Here is a 12623-nt window from a genome sequence, read left to right on the forward strand (position 1 = left end):
GGGGGGTTACCCTTAGCCTATACCTTATCTTATACACACACTCTGTATACAAACTGTACACATAAAGGCTGATATGTCGGAGGGCGCCTGTGTGGGGCGCCACTTGCTGGCCCGGCCGCAGCAAGAGCCCATCAACCTTTAGAATGTGGTGGGTTAGTCTTACCCTAAGTATATCCTTCCTTGACCTACCTTTCACTACCATATGTTGACATGACAATTTACTATTAGGTACCCCGTATACTATCTCATATGTTGTGAGCCACCACTTGCGAACCTTAAGAAAGATGTGGGAACCATTACCACATGATACAATAATTATACACTTACCATATGGTACACTATTTGTATACATATAAGGTTAACGTACCTATGTTACTGTATAAATTCAAATTTATCAATCCATCTGTCAATTACAAAGTATAATTTAAATTTAGTTATACCTTGTTACCGCGAAACTTACTTGCACAAGCAAGTGCTACAGCTCACACGTAAGCAGAACCACTCGCCTTCGCTCAGACTTTATGAAGGGCCCATCAACCTTAAGAATGAGGTGAGACCCTATTGTATACGCTAAGAATAGCACGTGTTTAAGAAAGAGGCTTCTTTATGCAAACGTCTTACTTTTTTAATACAAGGTTTTTTTACTGGGTGGGACTTTAAAGAGCAAATCTTTATAAGTACCTATATGGTTGGTTAGACTTAATTCAGGGACTCTCTAATACTTCAGTTGGTTTAATATTATCATCATCTTCATCTTTCTCGCGTTTTTGCTGCGACTCATAGGAGCCTGGGGTCCGCTTGGCAACTAATCCCAAGAATTGGCGTAGGCACTAGTTTTACGAAAGCGACGGCCATCTGACATCCCAACCCAGGGTAAACTAGGCCTTATTGCCTTAGTTATAAAGAATTTTATATCAAAACTAAACTTCGCACAGTAATTACGTCATATTAAGCGGCTGGTCAGTAAAAGCATTCATAATAAACGGATTCCACTCATGCATAAGCATTTAATTAATTCGCATAGAAACAACTTGATTTGTGATATTTGTTAGTATCACAATTTGTTTGAGCAGCATTGTAGAATCTACAGTATTTATTGCGTGACAGGCGACGTCAATTTCATTATTGGGTTTATATGACGCACGTTGGAGATACTATGTATTTAGTTGTTATGGCACAATTGGGAATATTGCACATTTGCTAAGTTAGCATTCCTAGGCATTTTCACAAATTGTTGTGTTATGAACTTTAACCATAACATTTACATAATATACAGTATGTATCTTAACGTAAAGCAATTACTCAAAGCCGTTAACGTTTAGCTCATACTGAGCAACTACTACTATGACCCTATACAATAATAAGATTGTTTAGAAAAAAATCCTTCAAGCATGATATAATATAATAAAATAAAATAAATAAATAAAATAAATAAAGTTTTATTTTCAGGCATCACGTACATTAGTACACCCATATCACACTAAAAATAATTGCTTAAAACTAAAATGAAAGTAAAACAAGTAAAATAATAAATGAATACTATTTTTTGTTCTCGTTTTCATGCACTGAGAGCCAGTGCCTAAACATATTACAATTAATATTGCGGTACACCGACATGAGGATGGTATTATGCGAGCGGCGCATCCCCTCCCAGAAAGAAGCAATGCGCGCGCGTACCACTGCGAAGAAGTCAGGGATTCTGGCTTCCGCGAACATGGTGGAGGCACTGCAGGAACGCGGCAGCCCCATCAGAGTCCATAATACTGTTACTCACTTAAAACTTAGTATTTAAGAATGTTGCAATGCCCTGACAATGCATCTTGTACCTCCTACTTTACAAATAACACCTGTGTATTGTAATGTACCTGATTATGCAAATAAATGAAATACTAATACTATGGGACCAACACCGAAAACGCCATAAATAATAATGGGTGTTTTCTATGTATTTATATATTATATATACCGTTGTCTAAGTAACCTCAACACAAGCCTTTTTTTTTAATACTACGTCGGTGGCAAACAAACATACGGCCCGCCTGATGGTAAGCAGTCTCCGTAGCCTACGTACGCCTGCAACTCCAGAGGAGTTACATGCGCGTTGCCGACCCTAAACCCGCCTTCCCTCGTTGAGCTCTGGCAACCTTACTCACCGGCAGGAACACAACACTATGAGTAGGATCTAGTGTTATTTGGCTGCGGTTTTCTGTAAGGTGGAGGTACTTCCCCAGTTGGGCTCTGCTCTAGATCTGGAATGACATCCACTGGCTATGCCCTACCACACAAAGCGAGATGAAATTCACAATGCCCATACCTCTCTTTTGGACGTAGTTTAAGGACGTACCCGGGTCCGTTTAAGGACGTACCCGGCTTACTGTGGGACTTGGTCAATTTGTGTAATAATGTCCTATAATATTTATTTATTTATTTATAATGTTTACTCTCTCATATGATCAACATCACACCAGCAAAATGTATGTAACAGACAAATATTTTTTCGCGATTACAGGGTTCGTCCTATAGTTAAAGTTGCTCAGTATGACCAACACATTAACGGGTTTAAGTCATTGCTTTACGTTCTAGAGTTGGTAGCAACTCGAGTCTTTTGAGTCTAAATTGAAGAACTCGACTTGTTTTTCCGAGAGTCAGAGCTTAAAAAAGTCTTTCAAGTCCCTAGTCGAGTCTTTTTGAGCGTAACTCAAAAGGCCTCAAGTCTCCGGATAAAGACTCAGTCAACAATTTTATAAGTTTTACTGAAATAAAAGTAAAGTTATTGTTTGATTTATGTTATGTACGGTCGAGGAAATTGATTCTTTAGCAATTTTCGGTTCAAGTAAATTTTGCTGTACATACTTATGCTAAGAGCTGTCCAATGTAAAGTGAACCGTATAATGCTAAAGAATCAATTTCCTCGACTGTACATACATGGATGTTACATAAAGACAACGCATTTCGAAGTTATTCGGAAAAAAAATACAAGTTCTCCGAAAAGGACTCAAGTCGCTACAAAAGACTCGACTCTCTAATAAGTTGAAAAGAGCTAGAGTTTCATCTTAATTATGAGAGTCTGAACCCAAAGGCCAAAACGCCAAAAGGGGCATATAAATTAAAATATAGGTTTATTTTGTAAGCCGCTACTGGAGTAAGTACTCAAAATTGTAAGAAATATTTTTCAAGGGGGGCACTCCATAAGTCCATACATGTAACTAATTGTCACAAAAAAAAACAACGGGTTGCACCCCGGGAGTGCCGGCAGAAGTGAAAACTTGTATATTAACGTTGTGCATTTTTGATATTTTGGAGAAATTGAGTAGCAGATTTATAAAAAGAGATAATTCTCTATTATACCTACGTAAATAAATTTGAATGTAGAAGATATTTTGAAATGCGAATTTTAGTGTTAATGAATGAATGAATGAATGAAATTTATTCCAGAAAATTATTTCCATATACATTATACATTTACACATTACAAAAAGAATTAAATTAAATTAAAATAAAATTAAATAACATCCTAAAATTTAAATAACAATAAAATTCAAATAAGGACCTGCGTCCCGGGTTACCCTGAGCCCGTCACGATAGGCTTGTGGTAGCCCCTCCAGCGCTCGTGCAGCGGGCTGGCGTCCCACTCTCTCACCGCCGACAGTAGCGTGTTGGAGGAGCCGTATATTGCCTTTCTGGCGGTGGCGCTTCTCGCGCGCAGCAGCGCGTCCCGGCCCGGCGCGCGCCCTTCCGCGAACATGGCACTCGCGCTGCACCAGCGCGGCAGGCGGAACAGCGCCCGCCACGCGTTGTTATACTGCACACGCAAGTCTCTGACCGCCGCGCAGGTGTAGTCGGACCATAGCTCCACTGTATAGACGCTTGTGCAAAAACTGAGGAACAGCTGCCTTTTTACGGTGTCGCTACATTTGGCGAATCTTCTAGCCAACATATTCGCGCGTACCGCAGTGGCTCGCCTTTGCCTTTCTACGTCCTCCAGATCCAGTTAATATATAACATAATATATTCAGAGTAATTCATGAGACGTGAGCAGGACTACAGCCTATACACAATCAGTACATTTTAATGAATCGTTCACCACCATATTAAGTAAAACAATCACGCTTCTTTCTTCTTTTCTGTTATTTAACTTTTTGGTAAGGAAAAATTTGAGTATCTACAATCGTGGACACCCAACAACACAATTAACAAAGATTAAACCTCTTTAACCGTTATGACAGCACTTTGATTATGAAGAAAATAAAATGTCACACTTGAATGAGATACGATTTTTCAAAAGTAACCAGGCTTCGATGACATTCAATTTGCACGTCACCATGATGTCACATGTCCGTCTTACGTATTTTCAATCTGACGGTCACGTGACACCTGCCGCGTGTTTAACATTTTTTCCCCATCACAAAAAGTGCACAGCGCCGCTAAAGAAATTTGCACTTCAAAAATCAGAAACCACCAACGTGTTACACATCTTTAAATGGGTCTTTAAAAATAACTTGAATGTTTCTAAAAACTTTTTTAGTTAAATTGAATACTTTTGGAAAAAACGGGTTTCCAAAAGTATTCAAGTTTCGGGTTTTCGGGCCGAAATAATGTTTATCACTCTTTAACTTTCAGACCAAAGTTAAAAAAAATAATATCGGGAGACAAGCCGTAGAATAGAGTACTAAAAAAATACTTTAAAGCGATTGAGCCATTTTTGAGTTTTCTTTAAAAAACCCTTAATAAAAAGCTGCAGCGTAAACATTCAAGTTTGCACGACATGCAGTTATCTAGAACATCGATAGAACTTAACTCCCATATTTTAAAATGAAATACCTTCTTATTAGAAATAAAATTGTTAACTGCGTATAACAATTTGCCTCTCATTCATGAAAACCCGTTTTTTTAAATTAAGCTTTTTATTATGTAAATATTGTTAATACACTTCAATAAAAAACCAATTTAGTTCTTAAATCTCACTTTATAAAATATTTTATTACCAAACGTTTTTACTCACCTAAATGAGTAAATACGAGTATTTATCAGGTGCTTTGAGTAAATATTGAGAATTTGCTCACCCCTACCCATCTCTACATACAAACCATACTTCCGTAATATGCGAGATAGATGATTCGAGGTTTGGAACGAAGCTCTTTGTCCTTCATCAGCCTATCGTATATTCGCACAGTCTGTACTAACTACATTATATTGCCCTTTGCCAAATCGTGCCCTTGAACCTGAACTTTGCCTCAGTCAATGACCAGTAGCCATATAATAGGCACATATAGATATCGGCAGGGGAGTTGACGTGAATGATTATACAGCTACATATGTAGTTACCCTCTAATTGCCAAAACGGTACCTAATGAATATGATTTAAGTGCACGATATTTAAGACTGTATTTTTTATTTATTAGTATAGTTGACTGTTCAGCAATGCTGTGTCGTAATTTTAAAATCTCGCTATCATACTCGATAGTCAAATAATTGTAATAATTAATTCTAATGTCCAACTTTGTTAATTACTACTAACTGTATTAAATTATTGACACGCATTATAATTATGCAAAATCATGTTATTGTCATTGAGTTTAACACGACATAGGCATTATGATGACATGACAGAAACAATCCCGAATAGCGCCCTTGCCGCTCTCGCTAAGTGGACTCGGTTTTTGCACTTGCTTTAGCATTTTATTGTTCAAAAACTTTCGTTTCTTCATGAATACACTAAAATAAATACAAACTATCAGTTTTAAAATATTAAATATATTTTAAAACTGATAATTTAGATCGAATATTTTTCGACAAGCTACACCTGCAAACAGTGCAAACAAGGCCCGGAGAACATTAGCGAACATATTGTTGATATAGCTGCTTATTTAAATTGGTCCCTAATTCGACTCACCAGAGTTACAGGTCGAGATATGACTACCATAGCATTACCTCACTTTTATGGCTTCTCAATGATTGCTACAGAAGAACCGATACAATTCCTAAGCAAATACTCTTATCAGTCGAAATAAGTCTTCTGTTGTAAAAAACTAATCCTCTTTCCTCTTGCTCCTAATTTAAATTCAGATCTGACCTCCTTTCTCGTAGAAAGTAAAACTCCAAAGCTCTCGAACATTCCTTGCCAACAAAAAACAACGCTACGACGCGACGTAGCAGCTACGGGCCTACGCCTCTACGCTCAAGTGTTGACCGTTGAACTCCGCAAAAAAACCGCTCAAAGGCCCCAAAGACTAAGCATCGCCGGTTCGTTAGTCTCACGGAAAAATGCGAAACGATTTCCCGCCGACCAATGGACGTGGCGCAACCTACTTGCCTCAGAATCTATAGTATCGATTAGTGTGAGCTTTTTTACCCCGTACGCACTCACACACTGCCGCGTGGGGGGCAGCCTTTTTAACAATCTTTTTTTCGACCACCCGACTCCCCCAAAACCGCCATGTCCATCGCGCGGATGCAAAGACCACCCCGCACCCCACCTCTGATATAGCAGCATTGAAAATGGAATTTCCATGAGTGATGGAGTGTCAAACGGGAAGTGGAAAAAGGAGAAAAAGTATATTATGTTAATTATTGAGCCAGGTCCGTCGTCGGAGTTTAAATTGAATGTCATGTCGCATTGTGTCGTGGAAACGTACGCTTTTTTATGTCCGACGGTGTCGAGTTTTGTACAATTTTAATTTTGGAAACACGAGGCGACTTTCATGTTAGTTAGCGGGGTCAAATCGGACCACACAAATAAACCAGCATTCCAATCTCATATTCAAACAATAACACTTAAAACATTGAGAGTCATATTGTCACAAAAAAATGTGACTGCTTTTACATGAGAATTAACGTTATATTTAAATATAACCAAAATATTTAATGCTATTGACAAGTAGAGTAAGAAGTCTGATATAACTAGTAAATAAAAGAAAGTTCTGAATTTATTTCGTAAGCATTACAAGAAGTGTAAAATACTAAAGTAGACAGAAAATAAGTATTCAATCCATACCATACAACCAAAGTCATGCCTCAATCTTTTGCTAAAACTACCATCCGATTCGCTACATTCAACAAAAATTGCTTTTCGCGCATCTCTAATATAAGCCCCAAAAATATCCAAGCAAAAAAGCGTTAAAAAACCGTGAGCGTTTGAATGAAAATCGGGCGGCGGGCCGATCGTCCATTATTATTATTATTACTTGCATTATATCTGCATTTTTTTCACGCACACACTCGCGCTTCGCATTTTTGTCTTCGTTTTTTCGGGGAATCGGGGGGTGGCGCCACCAGGCCACCACACGGAGGTGTGCTATAAGCCCGCTACCGAACTATGCGATGTCTACGATTACAAGTGGACGAACATTTAAATTGGCTCTCATCAAATATTGATTGCGTGTAGTTTTTTCATTAACCCGGCGACTTTTTGTGCTTCCATTACGTTGGATACAGCATTTGAACTGGCTCTTGTGGACGGACCACGAACGGTTCTAATTAATAACTCTTTTCATTCATATTTTATTCAATACCGTGGATTCTTCATTGATACTTTAGATTCAATGTTTCGCCGACATATGAAAGTATTTTGGATCCTTTTCAAAAATATAGTTTTTGAAAGCCTCTCATAAATAATGGTCAGTGGCTTAATCATTTTTTTTTGTATACATGATTAATGCAATTTGCATATTATGGTTCGCATATAATTTAATTTATCTCATGTAGCACCCTATTTATTTTGTAGTCATCCAGAGGCCCACAAAAAGGTCTCTAATTCCGTTTTTTTTATAATTTTGACAAATCAAAATTGCACATAGTTAATTAGTTCCTGTCAGTATTTTCCATTATAGTTGAAGACAATCTCATTGAAATATATTAAGTGTAATTGGATTTCATTATTTATGCTTAATGCATATATAGCCAATACTTTAACAAACTTTCCCACTAAAAGATATTAAACGAATCTAGCAAAACATCCCCTAAAAGTTAAAATAAGCGCGTGAAGCGACGCAAGTAACCCGTCGAGTAGACGTGTAAGCGAGTCAAGTAGTCAAGCGCTCGCGCGAGCACTTGACACGCCAGTCGGGGTGAAAGTTAGCGAAAGGTGTAGATTGTACACCCTTTTGAGAGGGATTGCTGACAATTTTACTACGCTATTCTCAACTAATAAAACTTGATCTCCAATTTTAACAATTTTTACGAGTTTTCAGATCAAGTTATGCTAGAAGTAAGTAGAGATGTTTTGTGAATTCGTAATGTCATGTATTGTACAGTTTTTTTGTTTTCTGAGTGTTTTTGTGTCAATACTGTGCTAATGAGGCGAAGGTTTATTTACAAAAGTACAGTCGAGTTCATAAATATGTGTACATTTCTTCACCTTAGTCCATTGCAATAAGGTGAAAAAATGTATACATATTTATGAATGGGTCAAACCCCGGCTCTTACCAATGAGTTTTTTGGAACTTATGTAAGTATGTAGGTATGAAATATCATTTGATATTTACGAGTTGCTTTTCGGTGAAGGAAAACATCGTGAGGAAACCGGGCTAATCGCAATAAGGCTTAGTTTACCCTCTGGGTTAGAAGGTCGGATGGCAGTCGCTTTCGTAAAAGTTAGTGCCTACGCCAATTCTTGGGATTCGTTGTCAAGCGCCCCCCAGGTTCTCATGAGCCATGGACAACGCGAAGAAGATGATTATGAGTTTTGTTAATTACTTATACCTCATGTACACCTAAATAAGTGTTTCAGTACTAACAATGTTGTTTAACTTAAAGTACTCGTAGCTTTGTTTGGGTCTAAAAATAGTTTAACTCGCTAATTAATAAATTTTACAATCCTACATTAGTTAATTTATTTAAAAAACATATCCTTCGCTTACAAATCATGGAGATATAAAGTGGACCACACGCTAACATTTTTTTTATAGTAAATTGAACCTTATCACTGAGGCAGAAAGGTGTTCTTACCAGACTAGAGAAAACGGTCCACTTGAGATAGCAAAAGTGGGGCGCGGTGTCTCACTCGCACATGTTGTCAATGTTAAAAACATACCATGGTGGTAGTATACTACTGAAATTAAATACTTTCTTATACTATTTTAGTGCTAAATACAGAGTGCGGTTCTCAAATATTTTAAGTAATTTGTAAATAATTATGATGTCAATATTATTAACTGATAAAACCAAGCATGTGCACAATAAAAAAAAAAACATAATTTTAATATGGTAGATATTGTAGAAACTTTGTTAATTGTTAATCTTATAAGTCCGTGTTACAAATACACAGTTAAGTCAAAGACAATAAATGATTAATATAGTGAAATGCAGTTAAAAAGTCAATCCTGACAGTTAAATTGACTCTTATATATATGACACTAACGCTATCGGTTTAACAGTAGGTCTTAGCGTCGTAAATATAAGGGTCAATTCATAACTGTCAGAATTGACTTCATGGCGGAGTTTCACTATAGATACTTGTGGTTTGTAATGCGTTCATGAAGAACGCCATAAGTATTTACGGCCTTTAGAAGATCGATCTAAACGACATGTCAAAATTGTCATTTATTTCGATTCCGCTGTGATCTCAATAAGATCTATCTACGCTATTTCTAACGTCAAAGTGACATTGGTTTCCCGAATCGAGCTGCTTCTGTCAATTATACGACATACAAACGATATCTAAATTGAGAACTTATCTAAACCAGAACTCTTCTTCAAATCGGGCCGTTATTTAAATTAATTGAATTTGGCGTTCTTCTGCGGTAGTCCATAGTCAGTTTCAATTATAATTTATACTTATTTGGCGCAATGACCCAAAATGAGTCTTGGCCTCCAACACAAGAGCATGCCATTTTACCCGGCCTGCGCGGCTTCACGCCAGTTTTCACAGATGTCGAGCGCACGAAGATCTACCTCCACTCTATGCGCCCACTGATACTTAGGACCCACACGACGGCGTCCAGTCGGTCGACCCAAATATGCCTTCTTTACAGCACGTGTTCATCCATTATTTCGAGGTGGCCCCGCCAACGGAGACGATGTGCTTTTCTCACCTATTATATTCGGTTCAATTATAAATTATAGGGTTATTTACATAGTCGGCTACCAACTTCGTATACAATAAATCCATTATAACTTCTTACGCGATAAATCGTATAAAATGACTCAATACCCTCTCGCCTGCAACACGATTTTCCGCACAATTTTCCCCAACGACAGAATAAAAGGTGTAATGCACGCCCACCAGAATTTATTATCATTAAAAAATGCAAAAAATCATAATTAAAGGGGTGGCGGAGGGTGCATCCCATTTTTTATTTTAATTGGCTTGTAAATTTCGTAAGTTGTAGTGTACGCGGGTGGTGGCGACATTATGCGGTTTCTGTTGTTTTCTGATGTTTTTGTAAATTTTTACATCTGTTTTTGGTGTAATCTGCTTTAATTATTAGTTATCATAGTTATGTATACGTTCATTTTAAAGTTTTTATAGACTTCGTTCGTGTCAAAAGTATAAATGGGTCTTCTTCTTCCTCGCGTTGTCCCGGCATTTTGCCACGGCTCATGGGAGCCTGGGGTCCACTCGACAACTAATCCCAAGATTTGGCGTACGCACTAGTTTTTACGAAAGCGACTGCCATCTGATCTTCCAACCCAGAGAGTAAACTAGGCCTAGTTGGGATTAGTCCGGTTTCCTCACGATGTTTTCCTTTACCGAAAAGCGACTGGTAAATATCAAATGATATTTCGAACATAAGCTCCGAAAAACTCATTGGTTTGAACCCGCGACCTCTGGATTGCAAGTCGCAAGCTCTTACCGCTAGGCCACCAACGCTTTTTACTCTCACTTTAATAAGACATATCTAGTCTTCCCTTACTGTCATCTTATTTACTTACTGCTAAGCTTCGTAGCGCTACGCCGTAGCCAATAAGCATAGTTTTCCCGATATGTATTTAAAAATGCTTTGCAGAGGTGTAACATAATCCATAGGCTACGGTGACTGCTTACCATCAGGCGGGCCGTATGCTTGATTGCCACCGACATGGTATAAAAAACAATAGTTTGTCGTGGTCAGCGCTCAATGGTTCAAGGCAAAAAAATTAACAAAAAAATCAACCACACTAGAAATCAGGTTTAAGAAAGTCAAAAAGACACAAAAGTTTGTTTAACTGATCTAAGTCCTTCAAGTGTTAATTGTGCAGTTACTGCAATTAGATCTAGAAAGCCGCATACGACTCGCAAGCTTGGGTTTGCTGACCTCTGGATTAAGAAACTGTATCAATTTAGTAAGAATAATTATATGACGGGGTGTGGTAAGAGGAGCAAAAAATAAAGAATAGTCTGTACTCCTTAAACTGACCAACATATGTTCAACACCTTTTAAAAGTAACAAAATAAATGAGGTTTCTTCAAAAAGGAGTGTACAGATTTTAAAGGGTCGGCAACGCGCATGTAACACCTCTGGAGTTGCAGGCGTCCATAGGCTACGGTGACTGCTTACAATCAGGCGGGCCGTATTGTTTGCCACTGTCGTGGTACTTACTTACTTACTTACTGCTGTGGCGCAGCGACCCGAAGTGGATCTTGGCCTCCGACACCAAAGACCGCCATGCTTCTCTGTCCAAAGCCGTGGACACCGTGGTGTACCGTGGTGTATTAAAAAAAAAGTTTGACTTTTAGTATACTTTGAAGTTTATTCTAAGACGAACTGTATTGCGATTTTTTATGTTTAAACCGTATCAAGCAACTTTAAACTTTAAATTGTCTTTGTTTTATATACCAGACACGTTAAATTTCAGTCTTCATATACTAAATTAGTTTCATAACGTATTCAAGTCTTTAACAAGTTTCTTACCAACCAATTAGGCTTGTCAACCCTAGCTAATTACAGACCGAAATAAATGGCCAGTCCTTAAACTAGTAAAAAAACCTTGTAATTAAAACTAAACATATTAGACCTCCAGAATCATGTGCTAATTGTAGGGCTGCCGCGACGCGAGCTTGACAAATGACTTTGATCAATCACGGGCAACCCTGGCTGTTTTATTCCTATTTGATTAGCGAGTACTCGCGAGCCGAGGATCTCAAGCTAACCAGCGTAATACTACCCGTTATAAACTGTGCGTATTAAAAGAGCTCTTATACTGGTTGATTTAAGCGTTGTACTCGCCAGTACTCTGTGAGCGTTTGCAATAAGACATTTGGCCGGCGACGTCACATTTATTTGTGCCCTAGCCTTAGGCGACGGCATGGCCATGAATCAGTGTCGCAACCGTATAATAATTTATCAACGCTCACCCGAAAATAAACTTTATCCGCATTGCTTAAGGCTGATTTTCAAGTTACCTGATTGGATGTGATACGGGCTTCTGAAAGTTATACGGGGATTTGCGAGTGAGAACGGATTTTTTGAGCGATTTTTGATCTTATCCCATTGAAATAGAGTTTCTAGTGATATTTGCGGTGGTAAAAGTATGTAGTTTGCAAGTTTGTGAGTCGTGCGAATGTTATTGTTTTATGTAAATCGTTGATCATTTATAAGTTCAATTCAGTAGAGGATTTTTGAGTTTTAGTTGATATTTTATATGTCACTACCGATGAGGACTAGATAATATTGATTTTCATTATCGGAGTAGATGATATAAAA

The 12623-nt window shown here is 37.9% G+C and overlaps 1 protein-coding gene across 5 annotated transcripts in view; it reads left to right on the plus strand.

Annotated features, from left to right (window-relative positions):
* The window catches only part of LOC133524027 (POU domain, class 6, transcription factor 2), a 239379-nt gene that overhangs the window by 52590 nt on the left and 174166 nt on the right, over positions 1–12623 (plus strand). The gene's annotated exons all lie outside the window — the stretch shown is intronic.

Source organism: Cydia pomonella, chromosome 13 (assembly GCF_033807575.1).
Source record: "Cydia pomonella isolate Wapato2018A chromosome 13, ilCydPomo1, whole genome shotgun sequence".
Classification (NCBI taxonomy): Eukaryota; Metazoa; Arthropoda; class Insecta; order Lepidoptera; family Tortricidae; genus Cydia; species Cydia pomonella.